General features: G+C 43.3%; 1 long non-coding RNA gene across 3 annotated transcripts in view; it reads right to left on the reverse strand.

Annotated features, from left to right (window-relative positions):
• Positions 1–19,439, reverse strand: part of LOC147840654 (uncharacterized) — a 52,160-nt gene extending 32,721 nt beyond the window's left edge. For all 3 annotated transcript variants that reach the window (XR_015509517.1, XR_015509516.1, XR_015509515.1), the window contains exons 1-2: positions 19,379–19,439; positions 18,115–18,307 (exon numbers count right to left, since the gene is read on the reverse strand). This is a non-coding gene — a long non-coding RNA (uncharacterized LOC147840654). The remainder of the gene's footprint in view (positions 1–18,114; positions 18,308–19,378) is intronic.
• Between the last annotated feature and the right edge of the window lie 429 nt (positions 19,440–19,868).

The raw sequence follows: 19,868 nt of genomic DNA on the forward strand, positions 1-19,868 counted from the left end.
TACTCAGATAGCCTCATCTAATCTCAATCCAACAGAGCTCCTTTGAGATTGGATGGAACCGTCAAAGCCAACAAATCTGTGGCAACTGTCTGATGCTATTTGGTCAGTATGGATAAAAATTTCAGAAAAAAAAAAAAAGAAAAAAAAACACATTGCTGAATCGATTCTAAAAGAAATTAAAGGAGTGGTCCACTACAATATCATATATTAAACTTTAGTTGATGTGTAATGTAGCTGTGTGAACAACATCTCTGAATGTAATACGCTCAAAGTTCAATGCAAAGGGAGACCTTGGCTTTTACAGAGCTAGCTTAGCAAAGCCTACAGTGAATTAAGTTTGGGGACTACAAAAAATACATCCGGGTTAATGAAATCATAAACTCTTCAGGTTATGCGCATTTACCATGAACACACACCCCGTGCAGCAAATTGGCATGGCCAGAGGTGCTTTATAGTAGAGAAAGCTAAAATGCCACATGCGTCTACAGACTGTTTACACACAAACACACACACACACACACACACACACACACACACACACACACACACACACACACACACACACACACACACACACACACACATAGAATGGTGACTCTCTCTTAAAGGAGCCACTCCCTACTTTCACTCGTTACAGACATTTGCCGAATTTTATTTTAGAGAGCAGGCATGCAAAATACTTTTCATTTTCTTTTTGATTAAGGCTCAAACTGATACTGCTAACAGCCACTCTAACAAACACTATTTACACAGCAGAGGCAAGTGCATGCTTGTGGAGGCATGACACTTTACTGGTGACATGGAGCCGATCCGTGAATCATAGCACATTAGGTTAGCTGACCAATCAGAGCCTCTAGGAACTAGGAAATATGACATTCATTTTCATGCAAGCTGAGTAGCAGTATACAATCAAAGTAAGATATATGAAAAAATAACAAGAATTTTTTTTTTTTATACAAATGAAGCATGAGCACACATTGCCTTCCATCTTATGAACACAATAAAGCCTTAAAAATACACTGCGGACCACCCTCTTTAGGGAAAGGTGTACCTAATAAAGTGGCCTAAGAATGTACTGCACACATAGTAAGAATATGTTAGCATGTTACTCGGAACAAAGCATATGTTTCTGTGTAACCCCATGGAAGAGAGTGAGAGTGGGTGTGTGTGTTTGTGTATGAAGGAGAGGCAGAGAGTGTGCTGTTCGCAGGGCTTGGGAAGGTGAACCCAGGCTTCTCTCTGTACAGGAAGCTCTTGATTAGTGCTAACGAGAACTGCAGGCCATATTATTGCAACCACACACCTCTCCTTACCTCCTGCCATCTGCAGCACCACCACTCTCTGCCAGACACCATAAACCCACGCATAAAGTCACACACACTCTATACATTCACCCCTTACATGCATTTTGCACATTCCCACTGTCCGTCCAACAATAAACAGAAACAAAGTAGATGTTCAGGTAACATGCAGATACTCAACAAATGACCTATACCTTTCAGAACAAAAGCTTTAAGGTCAAATCCACAAACCACATTGCATTATGGGCCATATGTGGTGTCGACCCCCATAGATGAGGTGCCGAACACCATTTGCATGTAGAATAGCCGGATGGGGATCAAAGTATGTGAGAAGATGGTGCAATGGAAAAGATGTGGATGGAGAAAAGCTCTGTCACACACACACACACACACACACACACACACACACACACACACACACACACACACACACACACACACACACACACACACACACACACACACGCGTTATTAACTATTCCTGCAGATGGTAGAGTGGGGTGTTCTCACACAGTAAGACATGGATACCCTCACATACTCTCCTCACACTCCCACCCACACTTCAACATGTGTTTCAGATTCAGATCGGCCATGTGGAAATCTCCAGCCACCACTCTCTTTCTCTCTCACACACACCTACAGACACACATGCATGTTAATAAAGTATGGTGTGTCAGCTCAGATGAAATGTTTTTACACAGGAGGGCCACTGCTCTGCCACACATGACTGTATAGGCACAGATAGTCATTATTTTAAAGACAGAATCATAGAAGTGCCTTAAACTGAGAGTTTAAATCTGAAGTGACCAATCAGGTGAGATGAAGGTCAGTCAGTGAATACTACAGTTGATTTTTAACTAGTATTATTTCCAATAATATCTAAAGGACTAAAACAATTAAAAATGTATGAATGTAAACATATTGTCTGATAAGTAATTATTAATACTAAATAATCAAATATTATTATTATTTGAAGATAAAAATTTTCATATGGTCAATAATGATAAATTACCAGTGATAAAAATATACACTATCTGACAAAAGTCTTGTTGCCTTTTTAAATTTTAGGAACATTAAATAATAACTTGACTTCTAGTTGATTATTTGTATCAGAAGTGGCTTATACAGTATGACGGGCAAAGACCTCTAGAATACACTTATTTTACCAAAATAAAATATTTAATTCGGACACTAAGGTCTGACTTTGATTAGACAAAAGTCTTGTCACTTAACAGAAATAATGTACAGTTTAGAATATAAAATCATGGTGCAGAGGAAAAGGAATGAATATTGTGTATGACTCCCATGAGCTTGGACGACTGCATCGATACATCTCTGCAATGACTCAAATATTTCCTTAATAAAATCATCTGGAATGGCAAAAAAGCGCTTTTGTAGGACTCCCAGAGTTCATAAAGATGCTTTGAATTTATCTTCAATGCCTTCTCCTTCATCTTACCCCAGACATGCTCAATAATGTTCATATATCTGGAAACTGGGCTGGCCAATCCTGGAGCACCTTGACCTTCTTTGTTTTCAGTAACTTTGATGTGGGCTGAAGTTTAAAAAGTGGTATCATGCTGAATAATTTGTCCTTTCTTGTAGTTTGCAATGTAATGGGCAGCACAAATGTCTTGATACCCAAGGCCATCCACTCTGCAGATCTCTCACACGCCTCCATACTGAATGTAACCCAAACCATGATTTTTCCTTGACCAAACTTGACTGATTTCTATAAGAGTCTAGGCTCCATGCGGGTTTCAATAGGTCTTCTGCAGTATTTGTGATGATTGGGATGGAGTTCAACAGATGAATCATCAGAAAAATCTACCTTCTGCCACTTTTCCAAATGATCAACTATAAATCAAGCTATCATTTGTTGCTCTTACAACTAAAATCGACGACAAGACTTTTGTCAGGTAGTGTATAATATGTAAATAAAAGAAAGAAAAAAAACAACAAAAAGTAATAGGGTGATTTTAGGAATAACCATATTCTGAAATTTAATTTTACATTGCACAATTGTCACATATACAGTATCTCAAGTTAAATAAAATAAACACAATGAGATGACTAAACAAATGTGACAAGAATACTTGGCTAAAGTGGTTACATAAAAATAAATATAATTAAAAAACTTAAAACATTAATAAACAGTGATACAATACAGACATTTTGTTTGGATTAAAAATATTTTAAAGCATTTTATTTGTCATTGGATGACCCTTTAAACTGAGTCAATGTAAAAACACAATTGACCAAATGTACTTTCTAAAGTCATGTTCTGGTTTAATTATACATAATGTTATTCTGAAGAAAATGTTAGTCATGGAACTAATTTGTATATAATCTAATATCCTAGTCCATCTCTCAAGTGACGAGCCTTTTTATTTTCCCGTTTTAGAAACCACTTTCCACAATCCAATCAATTGAAACTAACAAAATCAAGTCTGACCATATTTTTTCCTCCTTGGATATCTTGTTCCCCTCACATGTATGACATTACAGAAGTAAAGCAGTTTGTGAATGCTGTTTCATGTTGGCGTCACAGAGGAACTGACTTATAGTAACCGACACAGCTATTTGGTTCTTGTCATGCTGTCTAACATCAACCATCATCTTCCTCCAAAAGTCCACAGTTCAGCATCAGCTGACAGACTCTCCACATCTTGAACAGCTCTGGTGTACATTTCTCTATCACTGACAGAATGGACGTGTGAATGTGCTAATGTAATGGGAAATCAAGAGTGTAAACGTGTGTGTACGGATCTGCGTCTATGTGTGGTCAGTGCAAACATGTGTCTGCTTGAGAATGAGGTCACATGTCTGAGTAAATGAGCGGCTGTTTTCCTGTGTGTGTTGTACATAATGCATGACAGACAGTGTGAAGGACGTCTAGTGTGTTTGTGTGTGTACCTGGTGTTCCTTACATTATGATGACCAAATGTCCCCATGAGTATAGTAAAACTGGTCATTTTTGACATTTTTAGTCCCTATGAAGAAAGCAGCTTATAAATCATACTAAATGAAGTATTTTGAAAATGTAAAAATAGAAGTATAACTGCACAATATATCATTTCAGCATCTTTATCACAATGTGAACATTTGCAATGGACACGTTGCAGGATCTAAATTATGGAGTCAAAGTTATAGTCACAGTAGCCACAGTTGTGATTCATTGTAACACTTTGCAGTAACTCCACAAATTTGCTAAAACCGCTATCATTTGCATATATTTTTAAGGTCTGTAAGCATTCCAAGCCAGTTTTAAGCAATCAGTCACAACAATTTATAATGTTTGTAACTTAAAGAAAGATTAATGAACTGTATAGTGTTATTGTACATTTAATAATTCAAGTTATGTACCTGAATACTTCAAGACTCCCAGAAAACGATAACACTTAATTTTATTTGTATCTTTGCTACATGTCTTTATCAATGCTTGTGATTGGTTTATTATATTTGATACAGATTTATTTCAAAATTATCCCAAACAATCTAAAGCGACGCGGCATGGTGGCTCAGTGGTTAGCACTGTCGCCACACAGCAAGAAAGTCGCTGATTCGAGTCCTGGCTGAACGAGTTGGCATTTCTGTGTGGAGTTTGCATGTTCTCCCATGTTGGCGTGGGTTTCCTCTGGGTGCTCCAGTTTGCCCGGCAGTTTAAAGACTTGTTATTGGTGAATTAGATTAACTAAATTGTCAGTAGTGTATGAGTGTGTAAATAAATGTGTAAATGTGTTTTCGAGTACTGGGTTGCAGCTGGAAGGGCATCAGCGGCATAAAACATATGCTGGAATAGTTGGCGCTGTGGTGACTCCTGAAAATCAGGGACTAAGCTGAAGAAAAACGAATGAATGAATGAATGAATGAATGAATGAATCTAGAAGAGACAAACTCTTTCCAATTAGAGCCAATCCAATCATCTGGTAAAATTATACTCAATATCGCAATCTGTATCGCAAACAAATCGTGTACAATATCGTGCAGTCCTAGTCTGTACTACTGTAAAAAAAATCATTGTCTATAGGAAGTTCTCATAAAGATAGTGATACAAGTGTTTTTGTGTGTAGCTAGTATGTAAAGTGGGTAGAGAGTGGTGTGTTTAAGCCGCTGAGACTAAAAGCAGTCATCTAAAAGGAGATGAGATGGCATGAGAGCATTTTTCATTCATTCATTCTCTTTCAGCTTAGTCACTTTATTCATCAGGGGTTACCACAGTGGAATGAAACACCAACTTATCCAGCATATGTTTTACACAGTGGCTGCCCTTCCAGCTGCAACCCAGTTCTGGGAAACACCCATACACACTCATTCACATTCTTACCACATACACTATGACCGATTTAGTTTATTCAACTCACCTATAGCACATAATTGAACTGTGGGGGAAACCGGAGCACCCGGAGGAACAGGTGGAGAACATGTAAACTACACACAGAAATGCCAACTGACCCAGCCAGGACTCAAACTAGTGACCTTCTTGCTGTGAGTCGACAATGCAAACCACTGTGCCACTGTGTTGCCCCATGAGAGCATTACATCTCTAGTAATTATATTACATAAAAAACATAGCACATGAAGGGTGAGAGACAATAACGGAGAGAGTCACGATTGGGTTTATCCAAGCAATGGATAGCAATGAGACCCAGACAGTGTTCTGATGTCACCCCCCATTTTTCCCTGCCTGCCCAATAACTCATGCACTTCCTGTCCCCAGAGCAGTGATGTCACAGGACAGCTGGGGATGTCACGTCCACTCGCCCGGCCTCCCCAGCGCCCTCTCTCTCTCTCTGTATTTCTTTCATTCTTCAATCAGTTCTATTCCTAAGAGACCAGAGACTGTTACAGAAGCACGTACCACAACACACACACAAACATACACACACTTCATTCAGAATTCAATTAAGAATGGAAAGTCGATTGAATTACAGTTCCTGAATCTGAATTGAACAGAAAGTAGCAAACAGAATGCAATACTGTATATCTTGAATTAAAAACAATATTAGCTTAAATATTAAAGGAAGTGCTGTCTAGTAAATAATCAAGAATACTTAATAATAACATGTAAGGTTTCAATTTTAGGTTTAAATATCCATATACACCACCAATGAGGTATTATTAGCAATAAAACGAGAAATGAAATGAAAAAGAATAGAACTGAAATACACCGTAACTAGTATGTTTTACCAGAAAACAGTTTAAGTGTTACCAATTACACGTTTATAATGTAATTCAATGTGCTCACTGTATTTATAGCTGTGAAATTTATTAGCAATTTCTGAGTGAAAATCATTTCCACACTCTTTTATGTCATAAATTAATTAAATTAAAACCTAAAATCATTTTTATGGAGCACAGAGCAAAGACAGCTGATTTCCCAGAGTGTTTTCATTTACCTTCAAATCGGAGCCAAACATCATGACTCGGTTTGCAAGATGAAAACAGAACACATAGGAAGTGATCTGTTCTTGTGCATTTTATTGTTTCGTTGGACAAAAGAAAATTCCCTGTGGTGAAAATGTTAATTGCTTTGAACTGTAATCAATAAATTCCTTTTCTTGTGCTTCCAATTGGTTTCGTTTAAATCTAATTTGAGATTTGAAAGGGGTCCAATTTGTAAATTCTGAACTGTGCCCAATCCTAACACACGCACACGTTTTTGTTTTATGAAACTTTCCACAGACCTGACCTTTTTAATGTTCAAACTATATATTCTGTCCTCTAGTTAAACCCCTAAACACAACTCTCCCAGAAATCTAATTGCTCTATCTAATAATAACTATTAATGTCAGGACGTTTTGTCATACACTCTCAGAAATAATGGTACAAGAGCCGTCACTGGCGTGGTACCTCTATAAAAGGGTACACATTTGTAACTTATTAATACCTCAAGGGTACATATTAGTACCTAAAATCTAAAAAGAAAACCTCTTGAAATTTGGAGGTACTAATATATAGCTTTGAAGTACAAATATGGCACATTTAAGTACAAATTTGTGCCTTTTTATAAAGATACTACCCCAGTGACAGCTCTCGTTCCATTATTTCTGAATGTAGGAAATACCTGAAACACCCACAACCTGAATAAAAAACTCAGATACAAGCCCAAACTACATAAATCAAGCAAAACCTACAGCCTAACTTTTAATGAGGTTTGACAGCAGTCAAAAACTTTATAAAAAGCCCAATAAAAGAATCCAGGTAATCAAATGAATATCAATATGAACATCACAGCAGTACAGTTATTTCTCTAATGATTGCTCTTTTCTGCCTACAGCTTGACAAAACATCAGTGATGGGACTAAGACCACAATAGCTACAGTGTCTGTCCTTACTGTACATACTGTCTCAGTCATACATTATGAGGCTCAATTTAATGGCTTTCAAATGCTCCTTTAATTTTAGCATACGTATGACAAGAGAACTTAAGTCAGTCTCCCTCTGAGTTTGAGCAGAAGTGGCATGTTTGCTTTGCTCATTAGAGCTGAGTGACAGCGGACTCTTCACTGCTGGGACGGAGACAAGCCTGCGAGTGGAAGAATGAGATGCAGAAAAGACAGGAATGAAAGGGAGACCGACGCTGAGACTAAGAGGAGATTTAAACTGAGATGGGCTGGTGCTGATACAAAATGAGACTGAAAATGAGACTAGCACAGAGATAGAAATGAATCTGGCACAGGAAAATGTGAATTGCATGGAAACAAAAATAAGACTGGCAAGTGAAGTGAGACAGGCACAGTCAGACAAAAATGAGAACAAGAAATTAGACAGAAAAAAGGAAATAAGACTAAGATGAGACTGGCACTAAGATAGACTTGAGACCGTTGCAGAAAGACAAAACTGTCATCAGGAAATATACTCTATGGACACTGGCCTAGAAAGATGAGACTGTCACTGAAACAGACTGTCTCATGAAACAAATAAGACATTTTAACAATGCAAACAAACAAAAATTAAAATAACTATCTCTATCTAACTATCTATTAATTTTCTCCACTGGTATAGTTTTATATAAGCCTAAAAACATCAAGAAAAATTAGGTAAACCAAGACAATTGAAACAGAGAATTATTGTATAAATGCATTATTGATATCTTGATTGCTTGGTCCTAGAGTTTTTTTTTCTATTAAATTACTCATTTATTGCAATATACAATTTTTTAAAGCATTTTAACATAATGTGCAGCCGAACTGGTGTATCTTTTTATAAAGATACTACACCAGTGACAGCTCTCGTATTTCTAAGAGTGTAGGAAATACCTAAAACACAAACAACCTGAACAAAAAACTTAAATACAAGCCCGAACTGCATAAATCAAGCAAAAACTACAGCATAACCTTTAATAAGGTTTGACAGCAAATACTTTATAAAAAGACCAATAAAAAAAGCCGGGTAATCAAATAAACATGAACATGAAGATCACAGCAGTATTTCACTGATGATTGCCTCCATTCTGCCTTTAGCTTGACTAAACACCAGTGATGGGACTGAGAACACAAAGACGAAACTGAAAGATGAAACTGTCATTGGGATTCAAATGGAAACTGGCACTGAAAAAAAATGAGGCTGGCAATGAGCAGACTTGAGACTGACACAGAAAGATTAAACTGTCATTGAGACACATGGAAACTGGCACAGAAAAACAAAATTAAAAAGGAGACTGAGACATGAGAGAGACTGGCATAAAAAGATGGAACTGGAACTGGGACAGAAATATGAGATGGACACTGAGACAGAATAGAGACTATAAATATATAAAAATAAAAAATATATGTATATAATGACACGACTGGCACTACGATGGAAGTGGGACTGGCACGATGACAAAAATGAGACTTACAAAGAGGCAGAAATGAGACTGTCACAGAAAACTGAGCATGGCATAGAAAGATATGACTGGCACTACGACAAAAAAATGAGACTGACACAGAAACATGAAAGTGCCATTGAGAAAGATGAGATCAACAAAGATACCAAACTAGAACTATGACACAGAGATAAATATAGTACTTAAATTAAGACAAATTCGACTGATACTAGAGAAAAACAAGAAAAGCACTGAGACAATAATAAGACAGATGAAACTGGCACAATGGCATGAGACTGGCATGAAATGTTTTGTTAATGGCTTTGAATGCATTCCCCCTAATGCTCTGGTTTGCCCCACAGTTCAAAGACATGCGCTGTAGGGGAATTGGATGAACTAAATTTGCCGTAGCGTATAAGTTTGTGTGAATGAGTGTATAGGTGTTTCCCAGTAATGGGTTACAGCTGGAGGGGGATCCGCTGCATTAACATATGCCAAAATAGATGGTGATTCATTACGATGTGGCGACCGATGACATATAAGGGACTAAGCTGAAGGAAAATGAATGAATGAGATGAAAGATGAACCTGGCATCAAGAAAACCAGATCTGGGACCAGTTCTGAGACAGAAAAGAGATTACAAAATAAGTGAATGGAATGGAGACAGAGATAAGACTGGGACTGGACAGTGATGATTCTGACACTGAGACAGGAGTATCTCACTGTCTCTAAAATTTAAATCTTCAAGTTTTTCCAAGACCACATCCACATTTACTGACTTAACTACTAGCTTATTTATAAACAAATCACTCTTAAACCTGAGACCACAGAGAACACAAGCCATTGACCACACTCCTGTTCCTGTCCTGCCTTTCTCACCTCCTAATTGTTCAGCAGACTGTGACAAAATAACCAGGAGAGACTCATTAGAAACAGCTGTCTCTTGATCTGATGTTAAACTCCAATATGATTTCCAGCTCCTCGCTCAACTCTCACACTCCCACAACCCCATTCATTCACCATCATCTCTTTTAGCCACACATAATTCACTCCAAAAACCATTCATTCTCCTGCTGAAAGAATGAGAGAGGTGGGAGGAGAGAGCGCTGAGGAGAAAAGGGGTGTGTTAGTCAGTGTGTGTGTGTATTGAAAGGGGAATGAAGGAAAGAACGTGCAGAAGAAGAGGGTACGGGGGTCTGTGCCCCCCACCTACATACACTGTACATGCAAGACAGCAAGATAGCCCTTGTGGAAAATGAATACCCTGATCTGCTTCTCCTGCCCTGAACCCACCCTGTCCCCTGCTGGCCACTGTCCTTACCCAAACACGCGCTCAGCGACACTCTCTGTACAAACACATGCTGATGCAGGATTGGGTTTCATTACAAAGCCTACATCAACTCAGCCACACACATACAGACCTCTATTGTTAAAATAAAGTGCAAAACATTCATATTGAATTAAGCATATAAAAGTATTAATTTTAATAGTAATTACTTACTCCCAGGGCCTCTTATATTTTTGTCTTACCATCTCATTTTTACAAGGTGGGTTGTTACCCCAACGCTTAAACTCCAACCTGGAGGACCATGACATACACACATACTACAAACAATTTAGCAGATCCAATTCACCCATAGTGCATGTCTTTGGACTATGGGGGAAACGTTCGAGGTTACTAAAGTAACCCTTCGTTCCCCGAGGAGGGGAACGGAAGCACTATAAGTGGATTTGATTGTAAAATCCACGCATTGGGAGGTTCGGTTCAGAAGCTACTCGTCTGAAAGAGTATTGAACGGGCCAATTAAGAATGAATTGGCAGCGCAAGCCTGCGCAGGTGAGCGGCATAAGCAATCAACTGAGTATATAAGCTCACCTGGCGCAGCAGACGCTATCCTTTTTAAGCTGAAGAGACTTTCAACAGCTAAGGGACAGTCATTATGGCGACGGAGTATAGTGCTTCCGTTCCCCTCCTCGGGGAACGAAGGGTTACTTTAGTAACCTCGAACGTTCCCCTTCGGGGGGAACTTCAGCACTATAAGTGGATTTGATTGTAAAATCCACGCATTGGGAGCCCATTGAAAGCGCCATAATGACTGCACCTTACCAACACCCCCGATGAGGAGATAGTCAAGCAAGCGTGACGCACCCACATCATGGGGGGCGCGGTCCTCCAACGTGTCCCTGGCCCTAATTTATCCTACTTCAACAGAAGTTTTACGGATTTATATATATTTTTTGGGAAGTCGTGAGCATCTAGATAATTCTAGGAAAATACGACAGTACGTTGGGAAGCGTGCAATCCCGATAGGGAGGACGCTGCGGAGGCCATCCGTTACCCAAGGGGGGATAGATGGCAGAATTTACATATGGACTAGCCCTAAAAAGGGGGAGTACGCATAGCAAAAGAGTGGTTAGCGGGGAGGGAAGACACGGGTCCGCCCAGGGGGGGGGGACTTAACCGTGGCTGAATAAGCATATGGGATCGCCTAGTGGGGACCACGCATAGCAGGCACCTTTACCCAAAACGCGGGCTGACCAGCGGGCAGACCTACAACGTAGTGGGCCAGCAAGTGACTCCTCCGCTGAGTCAGTGCTGGGGGCCACGGAGGAATCTGCAGGGCTCACCTGACGGGGAACTTTACTGACAGATAAAAAGGCGCACGTATCTCCGTGTTAGGGAAAATGGCGCAGCAAGCGTGTTTCAACACCCTACCGAATTGTTTCCTCAATCACCAAGGGTTACCTAATACCCTTGAGGAAACCGGCTCCACTCGCAGATTGTAAAACCTTGCAAATGTGTTGGGTGTCACCCAGCCCGCAGCTCTACAGATGTCTGTTAGAGGGGCGCCGCGTGCGCGCGCTCGAGAGGATGCGAAGCTCCGAGTGGAGTGCGCACGCGCTCTCGGGGGACGCGGCTCATCTCGGCTCTGATAGTGAAAGAAGGCATCCACAATCTAGTGGGAACTTATTTCGGTACGGCACTTCCCTGCTGCCGACCGCTATAACAGACGAAGAGCTGCTCAGATGATCTAAACTCTGAGTGCGGTCCGGATAATACGCAAAACGCGAACTGGACAATAAATAAGGGCTGGGTCTGCCTCCTCCGAGGGCAGCGCTTGCAGGCTCACTACCTCGTATTAAAACGGAGTGGTAGGAACCTTGGGCACATATCGCGGGCGGGGTCTCATACGTGAGAGAAGCCAGCCCAATTACAGGCACGAGTCACTGACCGAAAAATGCCTCCGGGTCCCCGACCCTCTAATCGATATCAACGCGACCAGCAGAGCTGTCTTCAGGGACAGAAAATACTGAGTCGAGGATCGAAGGGATCTGACGCAGCTTGTGTAGCGAGGGCGAGATCCTAAGAGGGCATGAGAGGGGGCGGGGTGGATTAATTCGCTTAACGCCCCTGAGGAACCGGATGATGAGGTTATGCGTTCCCACGGTGCTGCCAGCCACCGCGTTATGAGAGCGGAGATGGCAGCCACGTAACCTTGAGTGTGGAGGGCGACAGCCTGCTCTCCAACTTCTCTCGGCGTAAAGAAAGCACAACGCTGATCTGGCAAATTACGGGGGTCTTCTCAGCGAGAGACACACCATTCAGTGAATAGACTTCACGTCAGGGCATAGGCGCGCTCGGGGAGGGGGCTCTAGCCCGAGTGACGGTATTAGCCACCGCAATCGGAGGTTACCTAAGTCTTCCTCGCGTCTAAAAATCTCTTCAAAGATCGGCGAGGGTGCCAGGTGGTGCCCTGTCCCTGAGAGAGTAGGTGCTCTCTCGAAGGGACTGCCAGGGGAGGGCTATCGCGAGGGAGAGCTCTGACATCCAGGTCCGGTTGAGCCAGAGGGGCGCAACCAGCAACCTGTTCCTCGTCCTCCCTGACCATGCACAGTAACTGCGCGAGCAGGCTCACTGGGGGAAACGCGTATTGCGCGTGCCCCGAGGCCAGCTGTAAGCCAGTGCATCCGTGCCGAGAGCACTCGGTCAGGGAAAGAACAACTGGCAATGAGCGATCTCGGGGGAAGCAACAGATCGATCTGGGCTTCCCCGAATCGCGCCCATATCAGCTGAACAGACTCGGGGTGGAGTCTCCATTCTCCAGGACGCAAGGCTGCCGTGAGAGCGCATCGGCTGCACGGTTGAGCTTGCCTGAATATGAATGGCGTGCAGCGATTTCAGCCGCGGATGACTCCAGAGGAGCAGACGGCGGGCGAGCTGAGACATGCGGCGAGAGCGCATACCCCCTATACGGCTGATATACGCCACCGCCGCCGTACTGTCCGTCCTGACCAGCACGTGTTGCCGCTCCAACACCGGAAAAAAACGGTGGAGAGCGGGGAACACTGCCAACAGCTCCAGGCGATATGCCAATGCAACTGGGTACCTTTCCACAGGTCCGCAGCCGCATGCCCGCAACGCACAGCCCCCCAGCCCGTGTTGGAAGCGTCTGCTGAAACGACAACAAGACTGGACGCCTGTTCTAGAGACACCCAGGCCTGTAGGAACGAGGGGTCGCTCCAAGGGCTGAGGGCGCGGCGACACAGCGCAGTAACAGAGACTCGGTGTGCGCGCGCGTGCCATGCGCGTCTGGGGACTCGATCGTGAAGCCAGTGCTGAAGTGGTCTCATATAGAATAATTCGAGCGGCATGAAGCGGCTGCGGATGCCATATGCCCCAGGAGCCTCTGAAATTGTTTCAGTGGGACCACTATTTTACTGTCGAGCTCTCTCAGACAGTACAGCATCAGCTGAGCGCGCTCTCCGGAGAGGCGCGCTGCCATGGTGACCGAGTCCAGCTCCAGCCCGAGAGAAGAGATCCTCTGCACGGGGGCGAGTTTGCTCTTTTCTCGGTTGACCTGAAACCCCCACAGGTGGAAGTGCCAGAGCACTTTGTCTCTGTGCATAATCAACTCTGTGCATAATCAAAAGAGAGGGCAATTCAGCCAGTCGTAAGAAATTGAGTATGCAGATGCCCGCGAGCCGAAGGGGCGCTGAGGCACCCTCCGCGGGCTTGGTGAGGACCCGCGGAGACAGAGAGAGCCCGAAGGGGAGGGCTTTGTATTGCCAAGCTCGACCTTCAAACGCAAACCGCAGAAACTGTCGGTGGCGAGGAAGAGTGGAGACATGGAAATACGCGTCCATCAGGTCTAATGCTGCAGACCAACCCAGAGGACGAACGCACCGGAGGATGCGCTTCTGCGTGAGCATTCTGAACGGCAGCTTGTGCAGGCAGCGGTTCAAAACGCGCAGATCTAGGATTGGCCGTGACCCACCGCTCTTTTTGGGCACGATGAAGCGTGGGCTGTAAAACCCGCTCTCCATCTCGGCTGGAGGGAGCGGCTCGATTGCATCCTTCGCCAGGAGGACAGCAATCTCCTCTCGCAAGACAGGGGCGGACAGGGGGCTGACCCTGGTGAATACACACCCGTGACTTGGGGGGCCGTTTCGCGAACTGAATCGCATAGCCGAGTCTGATTGTGCGTATGAGCCACCGCGAAGAGCTGGCCCGCGCTAACCAGGCAGGCAGAGCTCTCGCTAATGGACTCATCGCTACAATCGCTGACGTACCAGCAGTGGGGCAGCGCGGAGTGGGTGTGCTGATCCGGGAAGCTCGCGGGTCCCACGGAAAAGCTGGAGGTGAGATATTTGCTCTCACTCCAAACCCGAGCTCCGGAGGGGAGGCTCGAGGGGTGGGAGAAAGGAGACCGTCCTCCCAGCGCTCGTGAGCCACTGGCGAAACGCACCGAATCTGCAAGCTAGAAAGCATAGCGTCCCAGACTGGCAGATTTCGGGCTGTCACATCTGGGGAAGTGAAAAGTGCCCTTTCATAATGTTTTCATGGCAGTAAAAAGTGCCGTTGGAAATGGGGCCCCGCCCTCCAGCGGGGAAAGAGCAAGTTCCCTCTTCTCCAGATGGCCTGTCCCAGGGGCGCTTCGCGGTCCGTTGCCGGACTTAGCGGCGTTCTGGGCAGGGGGGCTGCCTGCTTCCGAGGTGCCCGACGCGCTCGCTTCGCCTTAGGCGTGTGCGGGGGCGGAGCAGCTCTCGTAGGCGGGCGCCTTCGGCGAGGAGCAGGTATGAATGGCACGGCGGGCGGAGCGGGCTACGGACCGCCGATAAGACATCACCCACCAACTGCTCTCTCACCGCCTTGAATTCCTGGGTGAATTCACAGACAGTGTCGCCGAACCTGGCTGGGGATATGGGGAAGTCAAGAAAGCGGACTTTGTCGACTTTGCGCATATCAGCCAGGGGTGGCGCTCCTGGACCACTAATGTGGACATCGTCCTCCCCAACGCACACGCAGCGGACTCAGTAGTCCGAAGAGCTAAGTCGGCGGCGGTGCGAAGCTCGTAAGCCTGGGTTGGACCCACCCTCGTGCAGCTCGGCCAGCGCCTGCGCTTGGTAGCGCTGGTAGGTGGCTATCGCATGCAAGGCGGAAGCAGCCTGGCCCGCAGCTATGTAAGCTCTAGCTCCGAGGGAGGTAGATAACTTACAGGCTTTGGATGGGAGACGAGGCGGACCCCGCCAAGAAGAGGCGCCGCGCGGATTTACCGCCATCGCGCACTCAACCTGAGGAATCGCCACATATCCCCTGGCTGTTTCACCGTCAAGAGTGGTTAGGGTGGAGGAACACGCAGCACGAGCAGAAAAAAGTGCTTTACAAGACCGCGTGAGCCTACTGTGCACCTCCGGGAAGAAGGGAACGCCCCTCTAGTCGGTCCGGCCGCGGAGCTGGGGGATAAACCATCTCCAACCCACGGCCGAAGCAGCCCGGGAAAGCACGGCTAACATGTCCGTTTCAGGATCCGTAGTGACAGCGCTCACCAGCCCGAAGGGGGCGAGCGGGTCTGGATCATCATCGGACAATGAAAGCCCACCCTCCGATGCCGCGGTGGACATCTGGTCTCCGGTGTCATCGGGCGTAAGGGCTACCATCTGTTAGACGGATCGCTTCCTCCGCCCGAAGCTTGGATGGAGCGCTTAGAGGAGCGGGAGGTCCGCGGGCCCGTGGGCGACGGATTATCTCTCGCTGAAACCCTCAGATCTGCCCGAGTGCCCGCTGCAGAGCAGGGGACAACTGGGGTGGTTCGCCTTTTTGCAAAGGCTAACCGCGATCTTGCGCAACAGTCATGGCATCGCGATGACGACATGAACTGCCCGCGAGCAGCGCATTAACATGCTGGACCCCCAGACATGTAACACAGTGCCCGCGCCCATCATCCGAGGACAGGAAACCACCGCATCCAGAAACGCACAGTCGGAGCGCCGTCCTGATAAGGACGTGCTGCACGACTGTGTTGCTCTTTCTGTGAAGTTTGCAACTTTATACGCACCGCTCTGGAGGACCGGACCCAAAGAACGCCAGGCAAGGGAGAAACCCAGCTCGACCGTCTGCCACTGCGTGTACACACTCTGGACCGGGAGAATGCTCTCGTTCGCTCAGAATCGCTGGTCACAGCAGGAGGAACCCTCATCGACTCGATCAGAAAGTCTCTGAAGCGAAAAGGATAGCGTCTGCTGCGCCAGGTGAGCTTATATACTCAGTTGATTGCTTATGCCGCTCACCTGCGCAGGCTTGCGCTGCCAATTCATTCTTAATTGGCCCGTTCAATACTCTTTCAGACGAGTAGCTTCTGAACCGAACCTCCCAATGCGTGGATTTTACAATCAAATCCACTTATAGTGCTGAAGTTCCCCCCGAAGGGGAACTGGAAAACCCGGAGGAAACCCACGTGAACACGGGGAGAACATGCATACTCCACACAGAAATGCCAACTAAACCAGCCGGGGCTCGAACCAGCGCCTTTCTTGCTGTGAGGCAACAGTGCTACCAGCTGTGCCACAGTACCACCCCAATATTAATAGTAATTAGCAACATTAATAATTATTTGTGTTTAAGTATTACTAATAGATTACAGTTATTTTCCTACCTAATAGTAATTTATCCATATTATTTTTTTCTATTAAAGAGACCACCTTCAATTTGCATATTAGGCATGAGTTTGAGTAAAATTAGGGTTAGGTAAAACATTAGGGTAATTGGGGTTATTTTTACACTCTACTGAAGTTAAAACATTGATATCATGCTGTCTAAAAATTAAAATGAATGTCAGAAAGATGGCACTATTTTATTTTATGCAGGAAAAAATGCTGTAATTGACAGTATTTTTATTTCAAAATCTGAAGAAATGTCATCAGTAGTAAACAATGGAACAAAATTTATGTTTTATTAACTGTAGTGTCAATTAGAGCATTTTTTGCATGAAATAAAAAAGTGTCATGTTGTCAGTAAGGTTTTCATAATCAAAATTGAAAACTAAATTAGTTCCTTTTGCATGAAATCGATCCCCGTACTGCATTATTTTCTGATTCAATACCATTATTCATTTTGAAGTGCAAATACAAAATAAACTGTTGATGGTAAATTTATGTTTGACAAAAACATTTGAGTAAACACCACCGGTCAAAAGTTTGGGGTCAGTATGATTTTTAAATGTTTTAAAATAAGCATATCCTGCTCACCAAGGCTGCATTTATTTAATCAAAAATACAGTACAAATTGTGAAATGTTATTGCACTATAAAATAACTGTTTAAAAGTAGTTTATCATTTAATTTAATAATTTATTCCAGTGATTTTAAAAATGAAGTTTCAGCTTCATTACTCCAGTTTTCAGAGTCACATGATCCTTCAGAAATCACTTGAATATAATTTTTTATTATTAATAATGGTAATAGTAATAAAAGCAATAATGACTGGAGTAATAATTTCATTTGAAACTACAGTACATACAATAAGAAAACAGTTTTTTAATTCTCATTTTTTCTCTCCATCTCTTTATGGGTAAAATTTAACCAGGCTTTACAGGTGCAGCTGTGGTTGAGAAATAGCAAATAGGTATAGGAATAAATAAAACGGCAAAATAAAAGTACAATAAATAAAACAGAGCACAATGTGACAAGACAACTATTTGTCTCTCTATTTTTCTTTCGCCTCTACCTGATTGTCTGCTTGTTTTCCCTCGCGACTCCCTGCTTCCGTTCCCAGGCTAAGAGGTGGGATTGTGGCCACAGACCGCATACTTTCCAGTCCTAAAGGCCAGCAGCGGCTCCTCCTGTCCACATGGGCCTACAAGAAACCTTGCGCTGATCTTCGCTCAGTTCACTGGCTACCTGCACCAGAAACACGGAACCTGGGCACAACCAGACACACATTTACTGTAAAGGAGCACTAGAAAAAAAAGTATGCATTGACAAAAACTCATCTCAGTCGATAAATATGATTTGCTATCAGTTTGAGGGTGGGATTTTATTTTAATATAGAGACTGTTTTGTAGAGTTTTATTCTTGCTTCACTGTCATAGGCAAATTTCTAGGCATCAACCTTTGACCAGTAGGTAGGCTACTGTATGCACAGTAGTCCCTAGCCAAAAGAGTTCATGCTCAACCTCACATGAACAAACAGGAAAGCTGGATTCATGGCATCCGCAATGGAGAAAGCATTAAAGTACTAGATAAAAATTTTATCATACAAAAATAAATATTCTGTCATCATTTACTCACCCTCTACTTTTTTCCAAACTTTTGCCAATCTAGCTAAGTGTTTCTGCAGTTTTATTTTTATGTTGAACACAAAATAATATATTTTGACAATGTTGGTAACCAGTAGTCACTGTTTCTTTTATAAATATCAGTGGCTACAAGTTGCCATCATTCTTCAAAATATCTTCTTTTATGCTCGACAAAAAAGAAACTCATAATGGTTTGATAACACCTAAGGGTGAGGATATTTACATGTTTTGAGTGAACTATAAACTATACAATCTACAAACTTTAAAGCAGTTTAGACTAGCAAACGTTAACCTAGCCAGATATCTGTATTTTTGCTGCTTTATCTGATACGTTTGTATAAAAATAGAAGAGAAAAAATGCTGCAGTTTTGTGATGAGCTTTTCAGTCTGCATTCGATATGTTTATCAGTTATGCTCAGCTTTAACGTACTAACTCCGTTGCAGCCATCTTTAGTAAAACAGCTCTATATTTCTGAAAACATACAAAAGACCTGAACCGGGAGCGCGCCTGCTTTCACTAGACGGCAACTTGGCACAATCCTTCTCGGACAGTTTAAGTATGTCTTTATGTTTTATTAGTAAACTAACACAAAAAAAACTCATTATTATAAGACAGCCACTCATCTAACTATTATGAAAACTGTATTTTATATACTGTAATTCTGAAAAACATTCCAGAAACGGATTATTTACCCCATCGTAGTCGTTCTCAATCTCTGGAAACGGTTAATTCTTCCGCGCACGCGCGTTCATTGGGCGTGGCTTTAGTTATTTAAAAAATTGGGTTTACAAACAGTGACTTGAAAAAAAGATTTTTTTTTTTTACAATGTACAAAATATCGATAGTTGTTTTAAAATAAAGCAAAATGATTAATGTTGATACTAAATTTAATAAAATAAAAGAAATAAATAAAAGAAAAAAAATAGGGTGACAGTGGTTAGCTCTGTCGCCTCACCTCACAGCAAGAAGGTCGCTGGATCGAGTACCTGCTTGTAAAACAAACAATGGATAAGTTGGCGGTTCATTCCACTGTGCCGAACCCTGATGATTAAAAGGAGTAAGCTAAAGGAGAATTAATAAATAAATAAATAAATTTCGTCAATCTGGATTAATCCTTTATTTCTCTATGTCTATATCTGGTCTGTAAAATTCCTGACCATGTTCTAAGGACAGTTGAATACT

Source organism: Danio rerio, chromosome 15 (assembly GCF_052040795.2).
Source record: "Danio rerio strain M-AB ecotype USA chromosome 15, GRCz13ab, whole genome shotgun sequence".
In the NCBI taxonomy this organism is placed as follows: domain Eukaryota; kingdom Metazoa; phylum Chordata; class Actinopteri; order Cypriniformes; family Danionidae; genus Danio; species Danio rerio.